The 26,952-nt window shown below is 36.7% G+C and overlaps 1 long non-coding RNA gene across 1 annotated transcript; it reads left to right on the plus strand.

Moving 5' to 3' along the window:
- LOC102162764 lies at window positions 462-24,953 on the plus strand. Its single transcript, XR_300842.3, has 5 exons — window positions 462-1,202; window positions 10,442-10,535; window positions 11,773-11,823; window positions 24,125-24,214; window positions 24,836-24,953. It is a non-coding gene; the product is annotated as an uncharacterized LOC102162764 (long non-coding RNA).

The raw sequence follows: 26,952 nt of genomic DNA on the forward strand, positions 1-26,952 counted from the left end.
TTACATCCTATGATCCCGTAATTTCATTTGTAGATAACTTTTTAATTCCCTTCAATTGACTCAATTTTCTATCATTTAATTTTTACCTCCACTACTTATTTATTTATTTATTTTTAGGGTCACACCCACAGCATATGGAAATTCCCAGGCTAGGTGTTGAATTGGAGCTATAGCTGCTGGCCTACACCACAGCCACAGCAATGCCAGATCCGAGCTGCCTTGTGACCTATGCTGCAGCTCCTGCCAACTCTGGATCCTTATCCCACTGAGTGAGGCCAGGGATTGAATGCACATCCTCATGGATACTTGTCAGGTCTTTAGCCTGCTGAGCCACAACCGGAACTCTTATTTATTTATTTATTTTATTTTATTTTTTTAAACTCACATATTTTTTCTGTATCCATACAATTGGATTTTTTTTAAAACACAGATAAAACATCTATTTACATACCTGTGGAGAATATGAATCTGAGGTTTTCCCTCATTTTAAAAACTATTTCCCTGACATCATGGTTAAGTACATTGAGGAAAATAAGAATAATCTACTTCAAACCAGTTTATGTATAATAGGGTAATGTATCAAGATGATTCAAGGAATCAAAAGAAATTGTCTTGACTTTCCTGAAGAACTAGAGCTAAAGAGTATGAAGCCATTAGGGAATCCTTTTTTTTTTTTTTTCTTTCATTTCTTTTTCTCTATCTTCGAGTTTCTTGGTCTCTCATTTCTATGTTCTTCCTGTGAAGCAGACATTCTTTTCTCTGTCTCTGAAGCCTAGCTTTGCTTTTGACGATTGCAGTCAGAAACTATGTTCAAATGAACCTAGTTCAAATAACAAAACAGAAAGGCTAGTGTTGAATGCAAATTCAAATTCCAGGGAGAAAAACTGAATGGTGTAGGTTAGATCACTTAGCTTCTCTGAGCAGTCAGCTTATGATCAAGGCAAAGTAGCTGTGAGCACAGAACATAAAACCTTGTAGTTTCCTTGAAAGGATGAGATAGATATAAAAAAAATAATTATACTTGTTATGGTTTGAATTATCTACTTATTTATTATCAGAACACTTTGAGCCAGATCCTGGGAGCTTTAGCAAAGGGGTAAAAAGTGAAAGTTAATATTTAATCCTTAACAAATTAGTTCACTACTGAAATTTAACACATGGCTTAGTATGAAAATACGTGAGATGGATCTGGTGAGAAAATGGTGAGAATTGGAATAAGAGCCTCTTATACTAACTGTGGGAGCTTGAAAAATGTCCATATAACTTCTGATCCTTAATTTCCTCTTCTGTAATGTGGGGATTATAAAACTTGCTTAATATGAAAATTTTATTAAACAAGGAAAATTGATAAAGATGTTCAAATTGTTCAGTTACTGTGAAGTTCTTTACAGACCTTTGTCTCTATATTTCTCATACCATATTCCTATAAAGGATGGGGTGGAGGGAGGGCTAAGATAGGGGTTGGGATTAAGAGAAACAAACTGCTATGTATAAAATAAGTAAGCAGCAAGGATACACTGTACAGCAGAGGGAAATAGTCATTCTTTTGTAATAACTATGTTGTACACCTGAAATTACTAGACCATTGTAAATCAACTATATTTCAATTAAAAAAAAAAGAAAAAAAAAACAAAACAAACTACTGACAAGAAGATACCTGGAGTAGGAATAAGGAGGCTCCTGAGAAGGAGGAATTTGAAATCATAAGCAAAGTGAGGTCCATGGTCACCAGCAGTAGTTGCCAGTTTCATACAACAGACACCTGTGCTTCTTGCTCAGGTAGAATGAGAGACGCCTTTGTATTGGTCTGCAGATCTGAAGAGGACAGAATATAGAAGAGCATCCCTCCACTAATAGGCATATCCTAAGTTTCTTCTGGGTGGTATTACCTTTTGGGAAGGAGAAACAGGAAGTAAAATCTGTTCAGAGGGGAAAATAGGCCTGATGGAGTTAAAATCATCTTAATTAAATTCAATTCAAGAAGATGTTTGACATTGGAGGAGATATGAATAAGATGAATTACTGTAGGGAGTTCCCGTTGTGGCTCAGTGGTTAAGGAACTCTGCTAGTATCCATGCAGACGCTAGTATCCATCAATCCCTGGTCTCACTCAGTGGATTAAGGATCCAGCGTTACCTTGAGCTGTGGTGTAGGTCACAGACGCAGCTCAGATGTGGCATTGCTGTGGCTGTGGTGTAGGCCGGCAGCAACGGCTCCAATTCGAGCCCTAGCCTGGGAACCTACATATGCCATATACCCTCAAAATAAAAAACAAAACAAAAAGATGAATTGCTGTAGAAAAAAAAAATTTTTTTTAACACGTGGATGAGTCATGGAGTGTAATCCATTTACTCAACTGTAGGAGAATTAATGAGATCATACAACTAAGACTTGTTTTGCTTTAAATCAGTGATTCAAAGGCAGCTTCTAGGGAGCAAGTCCCTTAGCTGATGAATAGGCATAGAGTATATTCTATTAAATATCCTTGTGCATATAGAAGTCACGCGGGTCCTACAGTTATGCTTCAAGAATGTTAAGTGTGAACTATCAAAAAAAAAAAAAAAAAAAGGCAGCAGTGCTTGTGTTAGAGTGAGTGAGATGAGTTTCTTTCCTTTTTGTTGTTCATGTGGTTTATGATAAAAAGTAAATAAAAACAAGTACATGCTCAAGCTTATCGAGTACATGGCTGAGAATGAGAAAAACAAAATTTGTGTAGATTTTATTCTAAATCATCGTATGATACAAATGTCATTGCCATTTCATAAGAAACCTTTTGTTCTTATTAGAATCCCTTTTGCTAAGTGAGCACAGGGTGTACTCCCGAGACTGTTTTTTCCAATAAATATATAAATGATATTAAATGTAAATATATCTTTTGACCATGAGAAGGACCCTCTCACTCTCCATCAACCAAATCAGGGAAATTATCTTGAAAATTCTGAGTTCACAATTGCCATCTAGTGGTTAAATAATCTACTTAAAATTTTTTTAAATTGAAGTATAGTTAATTTACAGCTTAGCAATTCAGCATTTTTGCAAATTGTATTTTATTGGTTTTTTTTAGTTGTGAGTACAATTGGGCAACAGGCTGTCTCCAGGGACAAAAGGGCAAAATATCAAAACCAAATAAACAAGAAAGAGTGAAACTTATGTCACGTCTTCAGAATTTACTTTCCTCCCACAAAATGCCTGTCCCTGTTTACTCTTTGGTTTCATCAGCTATTTGTGCATTTTTATTTAACTTGTCCAGAATTTATACAGGCTTGAAAGATGGGTTGAAGAGGGTTATGCCACCATCCTGAAACCAGACCTTGAGTAACAGGATTTTGATTCTAAGATTTTATGGAGTTTGGGGCAACCACGATGGGTGTTAATCTCCTCTATGCTGGATTGATCTCAGACAATGTCCTGACCTCTCTCAGGTAGAATCAGGCACCTGTAGTGGCTCCTTGGAAGCTGGCTTGTCTAAGGTTCCCTTCTTAACTTTTCCTGCTGCCCTGCTTTTTCTGGGTAACAATAGCACTGCACTTAAACCTTAACTCTGTCCTTATTTAGAAAAAATTCCAGAGGGAGAAATTTCTTATTTTCAATTTCTCAATAACCATCATTGAAATGAGAGAATCAACATCTTGGTGGCATGATTAGTTTTTTTCCCCTCCCATTGATTTATAACTAAATGGACATCCATAGCCAAACAAAATGGCTTTGCCTAGCACACCAGGGATCCATCCATCTGTGAATGGATGCAGAAGGACTGAACCTTGGAAGACTCCAGGATTGCCAATGGAGTCAAGGTGGTAGTGTTGGCAGCAGAGACAATTGGTGGACTCTCTAGCAGAAGTGTGGGAAAGTGGAAGTTTTCAGTGAAAGTCTGTCAGGCTGCTGAGGTACAGCAGGAGGATCTGCTGTTCTTCAGCACGGTATAGATGTCTGTGAAGGGACTTCCATGACTGAGGGGAAGGAAAGAAAATGGAAGAAGGCAGACAAGAGATTGGAATGAATATGTTTCCTACTCTCTGCCATGGGATTTCAACAAGTGGTCCGCCCAAAAACCTCAGATCCTCCCCAGCTTGAGGATACCCCTACTGGCTTGTGGACATACCCCAAACTCCATGTGCTAAGCCTACACTTTTCCTTCACTCTCTATCAGTTTTTTTAAAATGCCTGGATTTTTAGGCGTAGTTCCAACTTTAACAGCAAATTAAGCCTGGTAAGAGAAACCAAAATTTGTGCTATAGTTCAACACAAATTTTATTATAACAATTTTTTTTTTCTGCAAATCTATTGAACTGTTAGAGTCAAAGAATACAAAATTTTCCCTAAGTATAAAAGGTTGTTTGGGGAGTTCCCATTCATAACTCAGTGGTTAACGTATCTGATTAGCATCCATGAGGAGGCAGGTTCCATCCCTGGCCTTGCTAAGTTGGTTAAGGATCTGGTGTTGCCATGAACTGTGGTGTAGGTCACAGACATGGCTTAGATCCTGTGTTACTGTGGCTGTGGTGTAGTCTAGCAGCTACCGCTCTGATTTGACCCCTATCCTGGGAACCTCCATATGCTGTGTGTGCAGCCCTAAAAAAAAAAAAGAAGATTGTTTGCCACGTCAACCAAAACAGCCAAGGCACATTTTATCAATTGTTATGAAAAATAATGATAATATGATATCACAGCAAAAAATGACAATCTCTAGCAACTGATCTCAAAGACATGGAATATTGCAATCTAACTGATTAAAAGTTCAAAATAGCTTTTACGAAGATATCCAATAAGGTATAAGAAAACTCAGAGAGGCAATTCAAAAACATGCTCACAAAGCAATAGAATACTCTATTATTTCTATACAAAAACACTTTCTTCAAGGCATATTATAATGACATTGTCAAAAATCAGTGATAAGGAAGAATTTTAAAGTCAGACAAGGAAAAAGGTGAGTAACCTATAAAGGAATCACCATGACACTATCAGCAGATTTCTCAGCAGAAACTGGACTAGTGAGGAGAGTGGAATGACATATTCAAAGTATTGAAAGATTAAAACTGCCAGCCAAAAATACTCTGTTTAGCAAAATTAACTTTCAGATAGGAGGAGAAATAAAGACTTTTCCTTTATTTGGATAAACAAAAACTAAGGGAGTTTACCACCACCAGACTCCTAGCAAAAAAACTAAGAATCTTTCAAGCTAAAACAAAAGACACTAATTAGACACATGTAAAAAAATGAAAGTACATGAAACTCTGATAAAGGTGATAACTATGGTACTTTAAAAATAGCAGGTTAACCACTTTATTGAAGAAAAAAGTTTAAAAAAAGAGCATTAAAATCATTGTATCTACTACAAGTGACTAACAAATTGATAGCATAATAAGAGGTAAGGTCTGACATCAAAAATATAAAATAGGGAGAAAGCGTAAAACTATTAATGAAGATACATTGCTATCAGCAGAAAAATAATTGTTTTATTTATGAAATGTTTTATATAAGCCTTATGGTCACCAAAAAGCAAAAATCTAGAACAGAGACACAAACCATAAAATAAAGGGACACTAAGAATATCATCATAGAAAACCACTAATTTGCAAAGGAAGACAGAAACAGAATGAAAAAGAAACAATGGAGATATAAAATAACAAGAAATCAAAAGTTAAGATGGCAATAGCAAGTTCTCACATATCAATAATCACCCTAAATCATCAAAAGGCACAGAGTAGCCATATGGATTAAAAAATAAGACTTGACTATAAGCTACCTATAGGAAAATCATTTCAGCTCTAAAGACACAAATAGACTTAAAGTGAGGGGACGGAAGATGATATTCCAAGTAAGTGTAAACCAAAAGAAGAAAAAAAAAAAAAAACAACAACTGGTAACAAGAGCTGAAGAAAGTCATACAAAGATAAAAGGGTCAATACCTCAGGAAGATATAACAACAGAAAATATATATTCTCACAACTTTGAAACACTGACATATATTAAGCAAACTTTAACAGATCTTAAGGGAGAAAGAGACAATATACAATAACCCACTATCAGCAATGGGTGATAAGCAGAAAATCAATAAGGAAACATTAGAATTGAACCATTTTTGAGAACAAAGTAACTTAACAGACATATATGGAGGAGTCCAACCAACAGCAATAGAATCAACATTCTTCTCAAGTGCACACAGAACACTGCCCAGGATAGATGATGCGATAGAACACAAAACAAATATTAGCAAATTTCAGAAGATTGAAACCATACCAACTGTCCTTTCTCACCAGTGTTATGAAACTAAAAATCAACAAATACGAAAAAAGTCAGATGATTTACTATGGAAATGAAAAAAGATACTTCTGAATAAATGATAAGTCAAACGAAATCAAAAGAGAAAAAATTTTTATCACAAAAAATAAAAGTGGAAATACAACCTATCAAATCTTTTCAGATTCAGCAATAGGAGATGTGAGAGGAAACAACAAACACACATTTTAAGAAATTACAGAGATATCAATTAAAAATATATCTTTATAGGGAATTCCATCTTGGCTCAGTGGTTAATGAACCCAACTATTATCCATGAGGACACGGGTTTGATCCCTGGCCTCCCTCAGTGGGTTAAGGATCTGGCATTGCTGTGAACTCTGGTGTAGGTCACAGATGTGGCTTGGATCCTGAATTGCTGTGGCTGTGGTGTAGGCCAGCAGCTACAGCTCGGATTCTACCCCTAGCCTGGGAACTTCCGTGTGCTAAAAGTGCGGCCCTAAAAAGACCAAAAAAAAAAAAAAAAAAAAAAAAAAAAAAAGTAACTTTACACCTGAAGGAACTAAAAAGAAGAACAAAGTAAGCTCAAAGTTATAAGAAGGTAGAAAATAATTAAGATCAGAGTGGAACTAAATGAAATATGGATCAGGAAAACAATAGAAAGGAGAAAATTAAGGGCTGTTGATCAACTTTTAGCTAGACTAGCTAAGAAAAAGAGAGAACTCAAACAAAATTAGGAAGGAAAAGGGAGATATTACAACTACAGAAATATATACATTCATAAATGATTACTTTATAAAATTATATGCCAATGAATTACATAATCTGGAAGATATGAGTACATTTCTAGAAACATACAAACTACTAAGACCAAATGAAGAAGAAATAGAAAATCTGAACTGAAAAATACTAAGTAAAGAGATGAAATAGGTAATCATAAACCTCAAAACAAGAAAAACTGCTTCATCTTCCCAGGTGAATTGTACCAAACATTTAAAGAATTTACACTAACCCTCTTCAAAATCTTCCAAGATATCAAGGTGGAGAGAACAGTTTCAAGTTCATTCTACAAGGCTAGCATTGCCCCTATACAAAACCAGATAAGAATATCACAAGAAAACTATTGACCAATATCCCTGATGAACATAAATGCAAAATTTCTCAAGAAAATATTAGCAAACTGAATTTAAGAATATATTGAAAATATTATACACCATGACCAAGTGGGATTTATCTCTGGGATCATGGATGATTCAACATATACTATAATTATAATCACATAATCATCTCAGTAAAGACAGAAAATGAATTTGATAAATACATCTTTTCATGATTAAAATCCTTAATAAATTGGGTACAGAAGGAAAATACTTTAACCTAATAAAGCCATGTACAACAAACCCACAGCTATCAGCATTGTCAGTGGTGAAAGGTTGAAAGCTTTCCTATAAGATCAGGACAAAGACAATGATGGCCACTGTTACCACTGTTATTCAACATAGTATTGGAAGTCCTAGCCAGGACAGTTAGGCAAGCTAAAGAAATAAAAGGCATTCAAATCAGAAAGGAAGAAGTTTGATTTTTAGTATTTGAAGATGATGGAATTTTATAAATAGAAAATTCCATAGTCAACCCCAAAACTGTTAGAACAAATAATCTCGATAAAGTTGCAGGACAAAAAATTGGTATACAGATATCAAGTGCAGGAGTTCTCTTGTAGTGCAGTGGGTTAAGGATCTGGTGTTGTCACTGCAGTGGCTTGGGTCGCTGCTGTGGTACAGTTCTATCCCTGGCTTGGGAACCTCCACATGCTTGAGTGGAGACAAAAAAAAAAAAAAAAAAAAAAAAAATCAACTGCATTCCTTTACACTAATGATAAATCATTTGAAAAGAACTAAAAACAACTAGATAACTGCCCATTTACAAAATAGCAATAAAACCAACATTCTTAGGAATAAATTTAAGCAAGGAAATGAAATATCTATACAGTGGAAACCACATAATTTAGTTGAAAGAAGTAAAAGACACAAATAAATGGAAAGGTATCCCATATTTATTGATCCAAAGAAATAATATCACTAAAATGTCTATACTACCCCAAACCATCTACAGATTCAGTGTAATTCCCATTAAATACTAAAGACACACTTCACAGATATAGAAGAAATAATCCTAAAATGTGTGTTTGCTGTGATATGCCTAGGTGTGGATCTAGTCATGCTTATCCTATTTGTTGTTTGTTGAGCTTCATGGCTGTGTAGATTAAGATGAATGTTTTTCATCAAATTTGGAAAGTTTTTGGTCATAATTTCTTCAAATATTTTTTCTGCCCTTTTCTTTCATACATATATTGATATGCTTGATATTTTCTACTGATTTCTGAGGCTTTATTCATTTTTCTTCATTCTATCTTCATGTCACTTGATTCTTCTGCCACATCAAACTTGCTATCGAGATCCCAGGACTCATCAAATAGAACTTTTTTTCCTTTTATGTATTTATTTAAACTTTTAAAACTAGAAATCTAGTTGACTTATAGTGTTAAGTTTCAGATATACAGCAAAGTGATTCAGTTACACACACAATATGTATTTGTACATTATATATAATACCAGTAAAACATATTTTTAATAGCTGCTTTGTTTGCTGAATCCAGCAGCATCTGGGTCAAGTCAGAGACAGTGTTTACTAAATGCTCTTTTTTTCCTGCATATATGCCACACTTTCATGTTTCTTGGCACAGGGTCCTTTTTGTAAAAAATCTGGACATTTTAGATAATATATTATAGTTTTGTTGGATTCTGATCTCCCCCTGGAAGTGGTTGTTGTTTCTGTATTTTTTGTTTTGTTTTGTTTTTGCTTTTAATTATTTGTTTTAGAGAGTTACTAGAACTAATTCTATGAATTCTGTTTCCCAAAACAGTATGTAGCCTTTAGTATTTCCACTCAGATTTTTTTTTTTTTTTTTTTTTTTTTTTTGGTCTTTTGCCTTTTCTTGGGCCGCTCCTGCGGCTTATGGAGGTTCCCACGCTAGGGGTCAAATCAGAGATGTAGCCCCTGGCCTACACCAGAGCCACAGCAATGCAGGGATCCGAGCCGTGTCTGCAACCTACACCACAGCTCACGGCAATGCCAGATCCTTAACCCACTGAGCAAGGCCAGGGATTGAACCCTCAACCTCATGGTTTCTAGTCGTATTCGTTAACCACTGAGCCACGATGGGAACTCCCAGAGTTGTTTTTAAAAATTCTTGTTTTATACTTCTGGTATAAAGCATAGCTTAGTGGTTGGTGCATAAGATGTCAGAGCTTCTGCCAAAACACCTTAAATTGGTAAGATTTTCACCTTTGAAGTTTGGTGAAAAGTAAAAAAATTCACCTCTGTAAATTTTAATTTACTTTCTTCAATTTATTCATCTTGGGGGAAATCTCACAATTATTATTTTCTTTTTGTCTTTTTTTAGGGCCACAACAGTGGCACATGGAAGTTCCCAGGCTAGGGGTCAAATCAGAGCTGTAGCTGCCAGACTATGCCATGGCCACAGCAACGTCAGATCCAAGACGTGTCTTCGACTTATGCCACAGCTCACGGCAACACTGGATCCTTAACCCACAGAGTGAGGCCAGAATCAAACCTGTGTCCTCATGGATATTAGTCAGATTTATTTCCCCTGAGCCACGATGGGAACTCTCTCACAATTATTATTTTCTAACAAGCAACACACATTTTCTACTATAAAGGGGTTATTTTTCCAAATTTAGAAATCCCTGTTAAGAAAAGGCAACCTGGGAGTTCCCATCGTGGCACAGTGGTTGATGAATCCGACTAGGAACTATGAAGTTGCGGGTTCGATCCCTGGCCTTGCTCAGTGGGTTAAGGATCTGGCATTGCCGTGAGCTGTGGTGTAGGTCGCAGACGCGGCTCGGATCCCGCGTTGCTGTGGCTCTGGCTTAGGCTGGTGGCTACAGCTCCGATTCGACCCCTAGCGTGGGAACCTCCATATGCCGTGGGATTGGCCCTATAAAAGGCAAAAAGACAAAAACAAACAAACAAACAAAAACAAACAAACAAACAGAACAAAAAGGCAATCAATAACCACAAGGTCAAATTTCTGTCATATTAAACCCTATTTTCTTAGCTGTAAGTATTTCTCCAATAAAAGGGAGATTTACGTTTGGATCAAATTTTTATTTCTTGAAAGGTGACAAGAGGAAAGATAAACTCCAAAGTGACTACTACTGTTCTCAGTAAGCAACACAACGTGCCTTGCCTGATGCAGTGCCTTCAAGAGACAGGTGAGGGGAATTGTGTGAGAAAGAGCTTGAGTCATGTTCCCAATTGGATAGTGTGCCCAGTGTAAAGTAGTTATGATTTATTTTAGCATACAGAAAGAAACAACTGTTATTTAAGAAGCACAAACCATAGAAGAGAAGCAGAGGTCAAGGTGAATAACTCAAGTGAATATACGGGGAATTTGAATAGGCCTTAGGAAATTTATCCTTTATGGCCATTCCACTTAGAAGACAACTTCCCCTTAGAACCATCAAAAAGATGATACAAAGCAGCATCCGAAGATCCCACCCTGGACCTATCTCTGCCTCTGTGATATGTAGTATAAAGACCTTACCAACACTTGCCCAACTGAGGGGGGAAATGGCAGATAAATGTGGATTGATAGTTAAACAAGTCAAGCATACTGTAGAATTTGAGAATATGCCTAATCCTTCAAAGTAAATCTATTTACTACTTGCATATATGACATACATTCTCCTCTCATTTTCTTGGTTCTTCACACCTTTTTTTTTTGTCTTTTTGCCATTTCTGTGCTGCTCCCGCGGCATATGGAGGTTCCCAGGCTAGGGGTCGAATCGGAGCTGTAGCCGCCAGACCACGTCAGAGCCACAGCAATGCGGGATCCGAGCCGCGTCTGCGACCTACACCACAGCTCAGGGCAACGCCGGATCCTTAACCTACTGAGCAAGGCCAGGGATCAAACACGCAACCTCATGGGTCCTAGTCGGATTCATCAACCACTGCGCCACGACGGGAACTCCCTTCACACCTTCTATTCGCAATTCTGTTTCATTAAAAAACAAACAACCTTTCCTGGATATAGTCAATATTTTTTACAATAAGCTCTGCAAAGAATTGTAAAGTCGGAAATTCCTGTAATGATTTCTTCAGTAGCTTATCATTAACTTATCATTAAGGTTATCATTACGATTATCATTATCATTAGGTTATCAACTTAATTCTTTAGATTCTGTAAATCAAAAAAGTTTTACTCATAAGGATTTTCCCAAGGATATTTAAAATGTTTATCTCAATCCAGTAAATTAGATAACTGTAGTGGTACTTCTCTTTGTGCTTTAACATAGAAAGGTCTAAGAATATTTTGTGAATAGTCCATAATGGACATAGGCATTACACTTGAGAATAGCTAATTAAAGAATATTTTTAATGAGACTATTACTCATTTCCCATCATTGTATTTAATTCCTGTTTGTTTGTTTTTTTCTCTCTCTACTTGAGGTATATGGGAAGAAGATGCAATAAGAGGAGAATCTACTGAGAAGACAAAAGGTTTGCAATGGAGGGCTATCATGCTAAATTTCAGAGTTAGTGAGAATCCTGAGCTGAACTACAAAAGTCTCTTCTTTCTTTCTACTATATCTGCTGATGGGAGTGAAAGATAAGGGAGAGAGTAACTTACTTCTGAATTTAGAGATTGTATCAAGATCCTACTAGCAGTGAAAAATGGTTACTATATGCTGAGTTGCATGTCAGATAAACTTCCTCTGTTCTCTTTCCCAGCAATTTTATTGTGGGTTATTTACAATCATAAAATCATCCCCTTTAAGTGTATGATTCAAGGATTTTTTCATAATTTCCAGAGTTGTGCTATCATCACCACTGGTTTCTTTTTAGAACAATTCCATCAAATCCCCCAATTGCTTATGTCCTATGTTATGTAATTCCAATCCTTATACCTTAGACCCAGGCAGAAATGAAGCTACTTTCTTCCTCTATTGATTTTTTTTTCCCCAGGATATTGAAGTGCATTTATGTTGTAGCATATATTAACATTTTGTTCATTTTGTTTCATAAGTAGTATAGCAGTATATGAATATACTACATTTTATCTATTTATAGTTGATAGACATTTGGATTGTTTCCACTTTCGGATCTTATGAATAATGCTGCTATGAACATTTATGGACAAGTCTTTGAGAAGACATACATTCTCATTTTTTGGAGGTAGATTCCTGGAAGTGGAAATGCCAAACTGCTTTCCAAAGAGACTGCACTATTTATGTCTTCAACATATGTGAGGATTCCCATTTTTCCATATCTTTCCTAATGCTTATTTTGTCAGCCTTTTTGATTATAGCCATTCTAGGGGGTATGAATTGGTATATATTTGTGGTTTTACTTTTTATATCCTTTATAACATTATGATGTAAGTTAACTTTTCTTGTACTAATTAGTAATTTTATGTCTTCATAAAAATGTCTGTTCAAATCTTTTGTCTATTTTTTATTTTATTTTATTATTTTATTTTATTTTATTTCTGCACCCATGGCATATGGAGGTTCCCAAGCTAGGGGTCTAATCGGAGCTGTTGCTGCCAGCCTACACCAGAGCCACAACGCCAGATCCGAGCCGTGTCTGTGACCTATACCACAGTTCATGGCAATGCCAGATTCTTAACCCACTGAGCAAGGCCAGGAATCGAACCTGCAACCTCATGGTTCCCAGTCAGATTTGTTTCTGCTGCACCACAATGGGAACGCCTCTTTTGCCTATTTTAAAATTAGGTTGCTTATCTTCTAGCTATTGAGTATAAGAGTTATTGGCATAGTCTAGATACAAGACTAGCATCAGATAAAATGTTTGCAAATATACTCTTAGTCTATAGTTCATCATTTCATCTTCATAATAGTGTCTTTTGCACTACAAAAGTTTTTGAAAAATAGCAATTTCCCCCCCATGGATCTTGCTTTTTCTGTCTTATCTAAGAAATCTTAGTTCTTAAAAGTTCAAGTAAATTTTTCTCCTGGGCTTCTTTTACTTTTATCATTTTAGCTCAGCAATATTGTCTTTGATCCATTCTAAGGTAATTTTTGTGTTTGTAAGTAAGGTCACAAATTTTTTGGGGGTGTGGATTTTTAAGTATTTCAGTATCACTTCATTTGTTGAAAAGACTTCCTTTTCCCTCCTTGAATTGCCTTTGCACCTTTGTGGAGAATAATTGACCATAAACATAAAAGTTTATTTCTGGAATCTCAATCCTATTTCATCTACCTATATATATCTACCTTCATACTTGTACTATACTCTCTTGATTACTGTACTTTATATAAAGTTTTAAAATCAGAAAATAGTAGGTCCTCCCACTTTTTGATATTGTTAAAGTCTTTTGGGCTACTCTAATTTCTATGCATTTCCATAAACATTTCAGAATCAATATCAGTAACAGCAGTTATTTTTTTTCAATACTATGAGCATGGAATATTTATTTATTTAGATCTTTAAAATTTTTCCTCAAACATACTTCGTTGTGTTTTTTTTTTTTGTTTGTTTGTTTGTTTGGGGTTTTTTTTTAGGGCTGCACTTGAGGCATGTGGAAGTTCCCAGGCTAGGGGTTGAATCAGAGCTGTAGCTGCCAGCCTACACCACAGCCACAGCAACACAGGATCCCAGCCATGTCTTCCACCTGCAGCTCATGGCAATGTGGGATCCTTAACCCACTGAGTGGGGCCAGAGATTGAACCCATGCTGTTACTAGTTGGGTTCGTTACCACTGAGCCACGACAGGAACTCACTGCTTTGCAGTTTTGAGTGTATAATTCTTGCACTTAAAAAAAAAATATTCCTAAGTATTTTATTATTTTTGCTGTTATTGTGGATGAAACTGTGTTCACTGAATTACATGTTTCTAGTGTACAGACATGAAGTTGATTTTTGTCTCTTTCTCTCTGGCAAGAACTCTTAGCAACATATTTAACACAAATTATGAGAGGGACATTCTCGCCTCATTCCTAAACCTGAGAGAAACTGTTCGGTTTTCCTTAGCAGGTTGTTTTTTTGTTTTGTTCTGTTTTGTTTTTAATAGATGCTTTTTATAGTGTTGAAGAATTCTCCTTTATTCCAAATTTGTGGTGAGTTTGTTTGCTTTTTATCATTAAGGCTGTTGGATTTTGTCAGAGTTCCCTTCGTGGCTCAGCGGTTAACAAACCGGAATAGTATCCATGAGGACACAGGCTCAATCCTGGACCTCACTCAGTAGGTTAAGGATCCTGCATTGCCATGAACTGTGGTGGAGCTCGCAGATGTGGCTCAGATCTATGATTGTTGTGGCTGTGGTACAGGCTGCCAGCTAGAGCTCCGATTCAACCCCTAGCCTGGGAACTTCCATATGCCATGGGTACAGCCCTAAAAAGACCAAAAAAGAAAAAAAAGACTGTTGGACTTTGTCAAATGCTTTTTCTGCATCAGTTGAAATGATCATATGGTTTTTGTCCTTTATTTTATTAGTATGATGTGTTATATTAATTTATATTCAGATGTTAAGCCCACACTGGCATTTCTGGGTTTTAATTTGTAATCTTTTCGTATGTTGCTGGATACAATTTGTTAATAACAAGTTGAAGATTTTTTGGTATTTACTAGGGATATTGATAGCTTTCTTTTCTTGCAATGTCTCTTTGTCTGGCTTTGTTATCAGGGAAATACGACAGTCTTATAATGAGTTGGGCAATGTTCTATCTTTATTTTCTGAAAGTATGTGGGAATTCTTTTTTTACATTAATGGAACTCACCAAGAAGCCATATAGACTGGACTTGCCTCTGAAGAAAAAGGTGTTTAATTACTAATTCAGTTTATTTGTTAAATACCTTGATTCTGTTTACTTCAGTTGCCCCTTCTGCTCTTTTGTTATTGTTTGTTTGCTTGTTTGTTGTTATTGTTGCTTTTTGTTTGTTTGTTTTCCTTGGTGACTTGCTTTGACTAATTCTACAGGCTTCTTCCAAACAACAAACACTGATGTTTCTGCCTGTGTGGTTTATTTAATGTGATTTTTATTGTTAGGCTTGGACTTCAAGTCGTCAACCCTGCACTTGCCGGGCTTCCTAATCAGCCAGTAACTGTCCTAAGTTATGTGTGTATCTTGAGATAGTAAGGCTTCTTCCATTTTATTGAAGTATATGTGTATATTTTGGTGCAAATTCAGAATTCAGGTGAATTAAAAAATCTTCCATGGTTTTTATTTTCTTCTTGTACAAGTCTTCATGTTTATCCAGGGAAGAGTTGATAGTGAACACTTTAATCTCTCCTGTGTATGCATGCACCCTTGTGCCTGTGTGCAGACTTCTAGGCTCTCAGGAGTATGCAGGTGCTTAACAAAGTTCGCTATGGCTCTCTCATTCTCTGGATTCTTCCGTTATATTTCTGGTTGTTCTGTTGCTTATATAGCCAATATCCACAGCTGGGAAACTGGCTTTTCCTGAGTGTTTGCCACCAAGTTTACAATTGTTTTCAACACAGCCCCTAGGCATGGGTTTTTTCCAAGCTCTATTCCAAATCAGATCAGCTCCCTCAAGCCAGTAGGTAGATAGAATCTCCAAGGAACAAAGTTGGCAGAGAGGGTAAATGATGGAACCAGCCCCCAGTTAAATGCCATCAAGCCCCTGTTGTTACTGAGATGCAATTGTTTTTCTCAAAGAAATACTTTTTCTATTGGTTGTTTGCCTTTTGTCAATTTCAAGATTTATGGAATGGTTGCTTTTTGATAATTATATCTAGTGTTACCATTTCTTTATGGGAGAGAATTTTACAGGCTTCTCACTTCTAGCATGTGGAAATTCTGTCCCCTTCCTCTGAGCCTTTGAAGTACTTGCTATAATCAGGAAACCAGCCCTATAAACAAACAAGCAAAAAAATCAACTAACACCAGCATGATAATTTTTACATGGTAATCCCATAGTCCTGCAGATTCATATGCAGTTTTAATACTTTCATATGCAGCTGAATGCTAGGGAGTAGAAGCTGGTTTGTTTTTCCAGTAAACATCATCGGGCTAGAGACACTGAAATTTGCTTTACCATTTGCTACAACCTGCGCTTATATTACTGCAGCCTCCTTGTCCCCAAGGACACTCTGTTCATGTAGCTACACACTCACTTCTCTGTTGTCAAGCTCTCTGAGAACACTAGACTTGCTACAGGATCATCAAAAAGATTCTTATTTCATACACACCACTATATATAAAATAGATAGTTAACGAGGACCTACTGTATAGCAGGGTGTCAACTCCTCAATACTGTATAATAACCTCTATGGGGAAAGAATCTGAAAAGTGATGGAGAAATATATATATATATATATATATATATATATATATGATTCACTTTGGTCTACACCTGAAACTAACATGACTTTCTAATTCACCTATACTCCAAAAAAATTTATTTAAAAATGGCAAAAAAATGTCCCTACGTAAATTCTTACCAGTTGCCATGGGCCTTTCACATGGCAAAATGCAACTTAGCAGAGGTGGATAAAACTATGTCTATCAACGGTTAACTTAGGGAATGGCCAAGTCGTGAGGTTCCCTGACCTCTAAGTGATGAGTGTGAAGCCCATTGCTCCCTGGATTAAAAAAAGATCATATTACATCAAGTGTTCAGGTAGCCAGTATGTGATATGGAAGAAAAATGGATTGACATAGATATCGCTGAGGTGTTCTGAAAAAGATGTGATATGTTATAATCTGGCAGATCTAATAGAGGAGACAATACTTAAATAATCAGTAACCCTTCTACCCACTCATTTCAGCCCTTCATACTGAATACCTTGTCTCTTTATAAGCACAAGGAACCTGAAAATCAAATTATCTATGACCTCTTCATTTTTTTGGTCTTTTTAAAATTGTTTCTTTTTTTTACTATTGTTTTACTATGATTATTGAAGTATAAGTGCACCAATCACATAACTTTCTTTTTCTTTCTTTCTTTTTTTTTTTTTTTTTTTTTTTTGGTCTTTTTGTCTTTTTAGGAACCACACCCGTGGCATATGGAGGTTACCAGGCTGAGTCCAATCAGAACTGCAGCTGACAGCCTACACCACAGCTACAGCAACATGGGATCCAACCTGTGTCTGCAACCTATACCACAGCTCATGGCAATGCCTGATCTTTATCCCACTGAACAAGGCCAGGGAATGAACTTGCATTCTCATGGATGCTAGTTGGGTTTGTTAACCACTGATCCCTGATGGCAACTCCTTGTCTTTTTTTAAGGGCCTCACCTGTGACATATGGGAGATTCCAGGTCAGGGGTAGAATCGGAGCTACAGCTGCCAGCCTGCACCACAGCCACAGCCACAGCAACACCAGATCTGAGCTGTGTCTGCAACCTAGTCTGCAGCTCATGGCAACATTGGATCCTTAACCCACTGAGTGAGGCCACGTATAGAGCCCGCATCCTCATGGATACTAGTGGGGTTCATTACTGCTGAGCCACAGTGGGAACTTCTGATCTCCTCATTCTTATGTAGTAGTTTCTAGGGCTTTCATAACAAAGTACCTAGGGTAGGTGCCTTAAGCAACAGAAATTTATTTTCTCACAATTCTGGAGGCTGGAAGTCCAAGGTCAATGTGTGAGCAAGGTTGGTTTCTTCTGAGGTCCCTCTTTTGACTTGTAGATGGCTATCTTCTCTTCTTTGTCTTCACCAGGTCTATTTTCTATATGTGTTTCTCTATCCTAATCTCTTCCTTTTATTTAGACACCAGTTATACTGGATTAAAGCCCACCCTAATGACATCTTTTTAACTTAATTACATCTTGAAAGGCCCTGTCTCCATAGAGTCACATCCCTAGAAGGTGGGGGTTAGGGCTTTGACGTGAATTATAGGAGAGACATAATTCAATCCATATTTTTTTCCAGCCTGTTGTGGACCCAGTTAAAAGCAGACATTGGTTTTCTGACAAATTTGCCCATGACATTTTTTTTTTGATAATCCATTAAACAAATAGATGTGAAAATAAAAAGTAGTGGAACACAAAAGCATGCAGAGTATTTTTATTATTTATTTACTTATTTATTTTTAAGGCTACGCCCAAGGCTTATGGGACTTCCCAGGCTAGGAGTCAAATTGAAGTTGCAGCTGCCGGCCACAGCCACAGCCACAGCAATGCAGGGATCAGAGCTGTGTTTGTGACCTATACCACATCTCACAGCAATACCAGATCCTTAACTCACTGAATGAGACCAGGGATCAAACCTGCATCCTCATGGATACTAGTTGGTCTCATAACCCACTGAGCTATAAGAGGAATACCCAGAGTATTTTAAAAAGTAGATAACATTTAATGGTACCAGGAACTATTTCAAATGTGTGTTTTTTCATTTAACCCTCAACATCAACTATTTGATGTTGCGTACTTTTTTTGTCCTCACTGTACATTGAAAGTGTAGATAAGACCTGAATTTAATATGATAGGTTCCAGAGTACCTTCTTAACACTCCCAATAGTTAAAGCCTAAACATATGTTAATTTTCTTTAAATATTTATGAAGAATTCGGACCCATTATATAACTGTTGATTCAGAAATATGGGGAAAGAAGAACGGAAATGTATCTAATGTTTAATAGATGTTTCACATGTGTAGACTCAAATTATTTTCTAAGTACCTACACTCAACCCATGAAAGGGCTATGTTATTTCCATGTGCCTCTTCATACTTACTATCTATCATTCTTTCCTCTGTCTGTACTTGGAGCTGAAGATTATATCAGCGGGCAACCTTGCCCTCTGGCTTCTGGCTTGATTAAAACAATGGCTTTGGAAGAAATTTTGAAGGAGACTGGAGGGAGAATGGAGAGCACTTATTCTAGGTTTCTTGGTTGGAATGTTTCAGAGGAAACAAGCTAGTCAGAAAGACCCAGTGTTACCAATTCATCACAGTTGGCCAGTGTGTTCGGATCACCTGAAACATTATTAAACTTTATTACTGAGCAGATATTATGCCTCATATGCTATGTTCACGCTCCCAAGTGTTGGTCTCTCACCTGCACCCTGAATTTGTACCAACTGGAAAGAATTGAGGAGTCTGATGGGCATGTGAACAAGCTGGGATAATAAGAAAGATAGAGGACATTAGGTTGTCTTTTATAGCTTTCAATTTGTATTTCCATGGTTACCAGCAAATATAGTATTTCCGATCTCTGCCTGCCAGGGACCTAAAAATAATGAGAGGTCAGAACAATTTGTACACCTAAAGCAAAGATCTTGGTTTCTAAATACCTTTCTCTATTTAGAGGAATCAGGTGAAATTGGATGATTGCAAAGATGTGGCAAGGAAACAAATATGTAATAATATTCTTAGTTGCTAGTGTACCATATCATTGTTTGGTTTGGAGAGAAACTTAATGCCTTTGGTCACAAATGCAGACTGTCTTTTTCATTAATGTTATTACAGAATGACCTAGGGTGATGGAATGGGGAAAAGATCTCAAAGATCCTAAAAGCATTCAGTTCAATGAAAATTCATGTTATGAAATGAGAAATTCTTGGCAGATCTATTCATTTTAATAAAAAGTCCACTATTACTGATTTCTACTTTTCAGGCTATGCCATGGTTTAATTTACAAACATGTGAAACAAGAAAGCTGAACACATAGAGGCTTAAATTACCCTCAGTTTAAACCCTATTGCCTATCAATGAAGATATGTATACTGAAAGGGTTAAAATTCTCTTCTAGCATCAAATTCTGTGTCTAGTGGAAATCTGAGAATCATTATCAAAAAGGAGGTTATGGAGGCAAGATGACTGGAGAATGGGTGAAAGTTCCAAGGAAATATTAGGACAAGGTCTGACACTAATGCCAATTTTTGTAGACACAGAAAATATGGCTGAATTTTATGATATATTTGCTTAATTAAAAAAAAAAGAGGAGTAGAAACACATCACTGAGGGTGTACAAGCCTGCACATTTTGAAAAACAAATTTAAATACTCATCAAGTTGATAAAGCCCTAGGAAAACCTCCATAGCCATAAACTGTTTTATGTAGGATGGTGCAAAGACCTAAAGATTGAACACAAGCCCTCTGAGAAAGGACTCAAAGATCTTACTAACCATTCTTCATGCCCAGAAAAGTTGTTGCTATAGCCTTGTGTGTTCCACAGATAACAAAATTAAGTAAAAAGGACTATTCCTACAGTTCTTTTTAGTATTTCTAACCATTCTGACTCCTTTGGTGCTTCAGGAGTAGTCAGGTATTCTTTTCAACTAAATTTTACCAGATTTATTTATTCAAAGTGAGTTATCTTTTTTTTTTTTTTCTTTTTAGGGCCATACCCGTGGCATATGGAGGTTCCCAGACTAGGGGTCCAGTCAGAGCTGTAGCCGCGGCCTATGCCACAGCCACAACAACCCCAGATCTGGGCTACATCTGTGACCTACACCACAGCTCACAGTAATGCCGGATCCTTAACCCACTGAGCGAGATCAGGGATTGAACCCTCATCCTCGTGGATACTAGTCAGGTTCGTTAACCACTGAGCCACTACGGGAACTCCTAAAGTGAGTTATCTAGTTTTGACACTCTAGAACACAACTCATTGGGCAATAGAAACTCTGCCCAAGATATTTCTTTCTCAGCAACACATAAATCTCCCTATCACCCTTAAGTTATTACAAACTGGAGTTTGCTTCATAGGTTTCATCTGTAACAGTGAGTAGTAAAAGGGTAGATTTAAAATTTCTTTCAAATCTCACCTTCTTCAGGATACAAATGTACCCCTGGCCCAAATTTTCTGCCTTCTTTTTTTTTCTTTTGGTCATCTTCCTTTTCCTTTTTGGTCTAGGAGAGAGACAAAAGATGTTCTTCCTTTTCTTTTTTCTTTTTCGGCTATACCCAGAGCATATGGAATTTTCCAGGCTTGGGCTTGAATAGAAGCCTCAGCTGCAAACTATGCCATGACTGTGGCAACACTGGATCCTTAACCCACGTCATTGGGCTGGGGATAGAATTTGCGCCCCCACAGAGACAATGCCAGATCACTAACCCACTGTGCCACAGTGGAAACTCTATTCTTCCTCTTTATACATGCACTTTTCTCTATATTAGTCAAGGAGAGGTAAACAATGTATGTCTTGCCAATATGGAGACTACGATAATCCACACCATAAAGCACTCTTTTTCTCTTGTTTGCTGTGACAAGCAGCTCTTATAATCTGTTCTCTCCTGAGACTGTGCAGACAGAATAAACAGACAAATAGCAGAAAAGGAGTGATGCTCAGAATGTTTGTGTGGACTGCCTGACACTCTTTTTTTAGCATTTAGATTTCCTGGAATTGGTGCTTCTTAGGAAATATTTGGGGTGTCCTTTGTAGAGTGTCAGTTAGTATATGATAAAGTTTCACACTCTTATCTTTGCCTTTCACATCAACTATATTTCCTACTATGAAATTTTGCATTTATCCCTTTTGTGAAGAATAGATTCTCCCTCACTACACTCCACAGACTTGAGTTTTCCAAGTTTTTTTCTTGAGATATGATGCCAAAGTCAAATTGCTCTTCATCTACAACTATTGAGACCCTTCTTTGAGGTTTATCAGTGAGTCTATTTTATCCTTAATGCTTGGCGTTGAGTTTGCTTGGACTTCAACTTGAGTGGGGAAATCTAGCAAATTAGTAGGACCTGAATCAAGTGATCCTTTTAACTTGGAGTTAAATACCTTCCCTCAAAGTCTTCACTGGAGGTTGAGATAAAACATCCCATGGAAACCAAGACGGTGATCTATCACTCTTTTGATTCTCATTTTTTAGTGTGAATTGCTGGGTTGTTAAATGCAGATTTCTAGGTCATATCAACCAAAAATTATTCTTTCGGCAGCATCAAAGAGTCCTAGATCCATAAAGTGTCTTTAGACTGTTTTCTTCTAATTTTTATTTTGACTTTTTTTTTTTTTTTCCCATTGGCTGCACTTGTGACATGCAGAAGTTCTGGAGCCAGGGATCAAATTGGAGTCACAGCAGTGACAATGTTGAATCCTTAAGTACTAGGCCACCAAGGAAATCTTTGACCTTCTTTTTTATTTCAGTATTCTTATTGAAAACTACTATTGGATAATATATTAATTATCATGTAATATCTTACAAATATGTAAGAGAGCATTTTAAAAGTGAATCCATTGCCCTCAGTTCATATGAAACAGCATAATAGATCTCAAAGCCTCAGAAGCTTCTTTCACAGATAGAAGATTTTTCATGCTCCAGAAAAAAAAAGAGATAAAAAGTACATTTATTAACAAATTTTCCATTTGTAGAGCAATGAAAGATGTAAAGAATAAAAATATAAAATACTGTGAAGCTGTATGATAAAGGGACTCAAAGCATGAATTCCTTGGCCAAATTATCTAGCATCCAGTCTTGCAACTCTGCTAGCTGGGCCACCTTAAACAGTTTGCTGAACTTCTGATCCCTTATTTCCCCATCTGTATGTTTGGAATCACAATAATACTACCTTCTTATGATTTTAAATAAAACCTGTTTGACATTGTACTGTCTTAGTTTCCTCATCTTTAACATGGTGATAAGAACAGTACTCTAGTAATGTTGGTCTCCTGTGAAGATTAAAGGTTGTAATATGTATAAGCTGGTTAGTATGGTAAACGAATTTATGATACAACATTTGTATGATTGGCAGAAACCAAACACTCGTAAGTCTTAGTTATTATTATAAAATGCTTAGAATTTGAAAAGAATTTTATATAATTATGGACAACACAGGCACATATTTACTAAACTTTAAAGGCTGTAATTGTCTTTGTTCTTTCGCTAATGTTGACTATCTAGAACATCTACATGATTTTGAAATTAGAGATGATAATGTCTTCATAATTGCATATCCAAAATCTGGTAAGTTTGAGGAGTTGGCCACCTGTTTCTGTCTTCACTATTGTTTGGTTTTTACATGTGTACAAAGCAGACATTAACAGTAGTTCAGACTACAGTTTGAGAATTCAGAAAAAGTTAAATAACTCTCAAACTGTATGATATAAGGTTATTCAAAATGCATATATTGTTATTTCTTTTTTTTTTCTTGTCTTTTTTGTCTTTCTTTCAGGGCTGCACCTGCAGCATATGGAGGTTCCCAAGCTTGGGGTCCAGTCAGAGCTGTAGCTGTTGGCCTTCGCCACAGCCACAGCAACAGCAACGCCAGATCCAAGACGCATCTGTGACCTACACCACAGCTCATGGCAACGCTGTATCCTTAACCCACTGACTAGTCAGTTTCGTTTCCTCTGCACCATGATGGGAACTCCATATATTATTTCTGATGCTGTATATGAAGAAACCAAATACTGAGCCAAGAGCAGATACTTTATGAATGCAGGCTTGCACTGAGAATAGAAGTAAACGTATTTAAAAATCCAGAAGGATTTCTGTTAGAAGCATATCTGAGACACAACCAATTCCTAATATGCATATTAATTAGTCTAACTACTTTATATTTCTCTATAATAAAGTAATAATTTTATTTTATTTAAAATTTTTATCCTTTCACTTCTTGGCTAAGTTTATTCTTCAGTATTTTATTATTTTTGTTGCCATTATAGGTAGTTATTTTTAAATTTTCTTTTGGATTGTTCACTTTTAGTGTAAAGTAATGCAACTGATTTTTGTATGTTTTGTACTGTGTGACTTTTTTGAATTTATTTATTGGTCCTAAAAGTTGTTTTATGGAATCTTTAGGATTTTTCTAGATTTAAAATTATATTATCTGTGAACAGAGATAATTTTACTTCTTACTTTCCAATTTGAATGTCTTTTATTTCTTTTTCTTACCAATTGCTCTGGCTTGGTCTTCCAGTTCTGTTTTGAAAAGAAGTGGTGAGAATGGACATCCTTGCCTTGTTCCTGATCTTCATGAAAGTCTTTCAACATGGACTATAAATTAGCAGTAGGTATTTCATATTGAACAGGTTTTTCTATGTTGAGGTAGTTTCCTCCTAATATCCCTTTGTTTAGCATTTTTAAATTTTTAATTTTCTTTTTTATGGCCGTAGCTGTGGCATAGGGAAGTTCCCAATCTAGGGGTTGAATTGGAGCTGCAGCTGCTGGCCTAGAGCACAACCTCAGCAATGCCAGTTCTGAGCCACATCTGCAACCTATGCCACAGCTTTGTGTGTAATGCCAGATTCTTAACCCACTGAGTCAGGCCAGGGATTAAATCCACATCCTCTTGGAGATTATGTCTGGTTCGTAACACACTGAGCCACAATGGGAATTCCTGTTCAGTGTTTTTAATCATGAAAATGTATTGGATTTGTCAAATGTATTTACTTCATCAATTGAGATGATTGTGCAGTTTTTTTCTTAATTCTGTGAATGTGGTATTACATTAATTAATTATTATATATTGAGACATGCTTACAACCAAGGAGTAAGTTTCACTTGATCATGGTGTATAATCCTTTTATTATTTTGTTGTATTTATATTTGTTAATAATTTGTTGAGAATGTTTTCATCTCACTTTTCATAGCGATATTGATCTCTGGTTTTCTTTATCTTTGGTGTCAGGATTATGCTGTCCTTATTGAAGGAGTGTGGAAGTACTCCATCATATTCAGTTTTTTTGAAGAATATGAGGAAGATTGATGTTAATTCTTTAAATGTTTCATAAAAGTTACCAATGAAAGCATCTAGACCTGGGATTTTCATTTCTGTGCCCACGGTATTTAGTTACTCCTTTGACTCTTTTCCTCATGAAAATTTGGACTTTAAACAAGACAGATAGCTTATTATTTTTCTCTTAATCTTCTCTAGCACCTGGTGCAGTTTCTGAAACATATAAGATATTCTAAAAGAGTTGGTCATATGAATTAATGAAGGTGAACTATCCTTGTCAATCAAAGAGTTGGAGGCTCTTACAGAGCTGACAACAAGAGCACTCATCATAGAAGGCATAAGAAAATAATACATCCTTATAAAACTTTAGAATTATAATAAACCTAAGCATTTTCTCTTTTCCAAATTGTGATAAAGGTGTTGGACTGTAACTTATGCATTTCTTATTGGCTCAATAGCTTCAGTTTCTCATGTTCACAATTATTTCAGGATATCAGAAATTCTGTGCTGAAAATCAGCAGTTTTCTTGAAAAAGAGCTGAGTGAAGAGGATCTGGATACTGTGTTAAACTGAGCTACATTTCAGAACATGAAATTTGATCCACAAGCAAATTTTGATTATATTTTAAAATCTGAAAACTGGACAAGAACAAAGGATGGACATTTTCTGAGCAAAGTTGATGATCTGTGGTTTATCAAAGCAAGAGTATTGAGAGTTACCTTGAGTCCCCAGCCCCTAAACTAATTAAGGAATGCTTCTACCATGTCTTTCCAAGTGATACCATTTGGGCCCAAAGGAAAATCAAAGATTCTAACTGAAATTGGCCTTGAAAAATATCCCTGGAAATAGAACCATCCCTAGTAATAAATACTGGATTCTTTCTTTCCAGTACACATAACTCAACTCTTTAACATTTGTTAGCAATCTTACTTTAAGGCAAAAAGCATATGTAACCAGGAAGAATTCCAATTTTTTTTTTCTGTCTTTTATTTCTCATAGTGCCTTCTAAAAGTAAGGTGAATGTGTATATTGTTTTGAGGGAGGGGTTTGAATTACTGCAATTTCCTCATGTTTCATATTTTTTCATTGTAAAAAGTAGATTTATATCTTATTAACTTTATCTTCTATGAATTCAATTATTAGACAACATATAATACATTTTTATTCTGCTCCTATAAAGTCAGGAGTTGTTAAGAATTAAACTATTTTCTTTCTGAGATGTGATTAAGATGGTGGATTAGAAGGACTTAAGCTCACCTTTTCGCCCCAAAATACCAAAATTACACTCAACTGCTGAACAGTCATCAACAACATAGACATGAAACTACCAAAAAAGTTACCCTACACACAAAGACAAAGAAGAAGACACATCGAGGTGGTAGGTGAGGCACTTTCATGATATAAGCAATCCCATACACTTTGGGTGGGCAAACCCAGACTGGAAAATAATTATTGCAGAGGATCGCCCACAGAAGTGGAAGTTTTCAGATCCTGTCAGGTTCCCACACCTGGGGGTCTGGCATTTGAAGGAGGAGCCCTCTGAGTATTTGGCATTGAAGGCCGTCTGGGTTTGTGTGCAGGAGCTACACAGGACTTGGGAAAACAGAGATTCCACTCTTGGAAGGCACATACAGGCTTTCATGTGCACTGGATCCCAAGGCAAAGCAGACTCCCTAAGAATCTAGGTCAGACCTACCTCAGGGTCTTGGATGATCACCTGGGAAAACAGGGGGCAGCTGTGGCTTGCTGTGAGGGAAGGATATTGGAGGCAGAGCTCTTGGGAATATTCATTGTGTGAACTTCCCTGGAGGTGGCCATTTTGGAAAAATTTGGATCCACCCATCAGGGCTGAGAAGCCCTAGACCAAAAACCAAATAGGGTGGGAAAACAGCCCCACCCACCAGAAAACAGGTAGCCTGGCATCCTCCTAGCCACACAGCCTCCTCTAATCACACCCAGAGACAAAGCCCCACCTACCAGAGGGACAAGAATCAGCTCCACCTACCAGTGGGAAGGCCCCCAGTCCTTCCCATCAGGAACCTCACAACAAGCCCCTATACCAACTTAAA

The sequence above is a fragment of the Sus scrofa genome, chromosome 1 (assembly GCF_000003025.6).
Source record: "Sus scrofa isolate TJ Tabasco breed Duroc chromosome 1, Sscrofa11.1, whole genome shotgun sequence".
NCBI lineage: Eukaryota > Metazoa > Chordata > Mammalia > Artiodactyla > Suidae > Sus > Sus scrofa.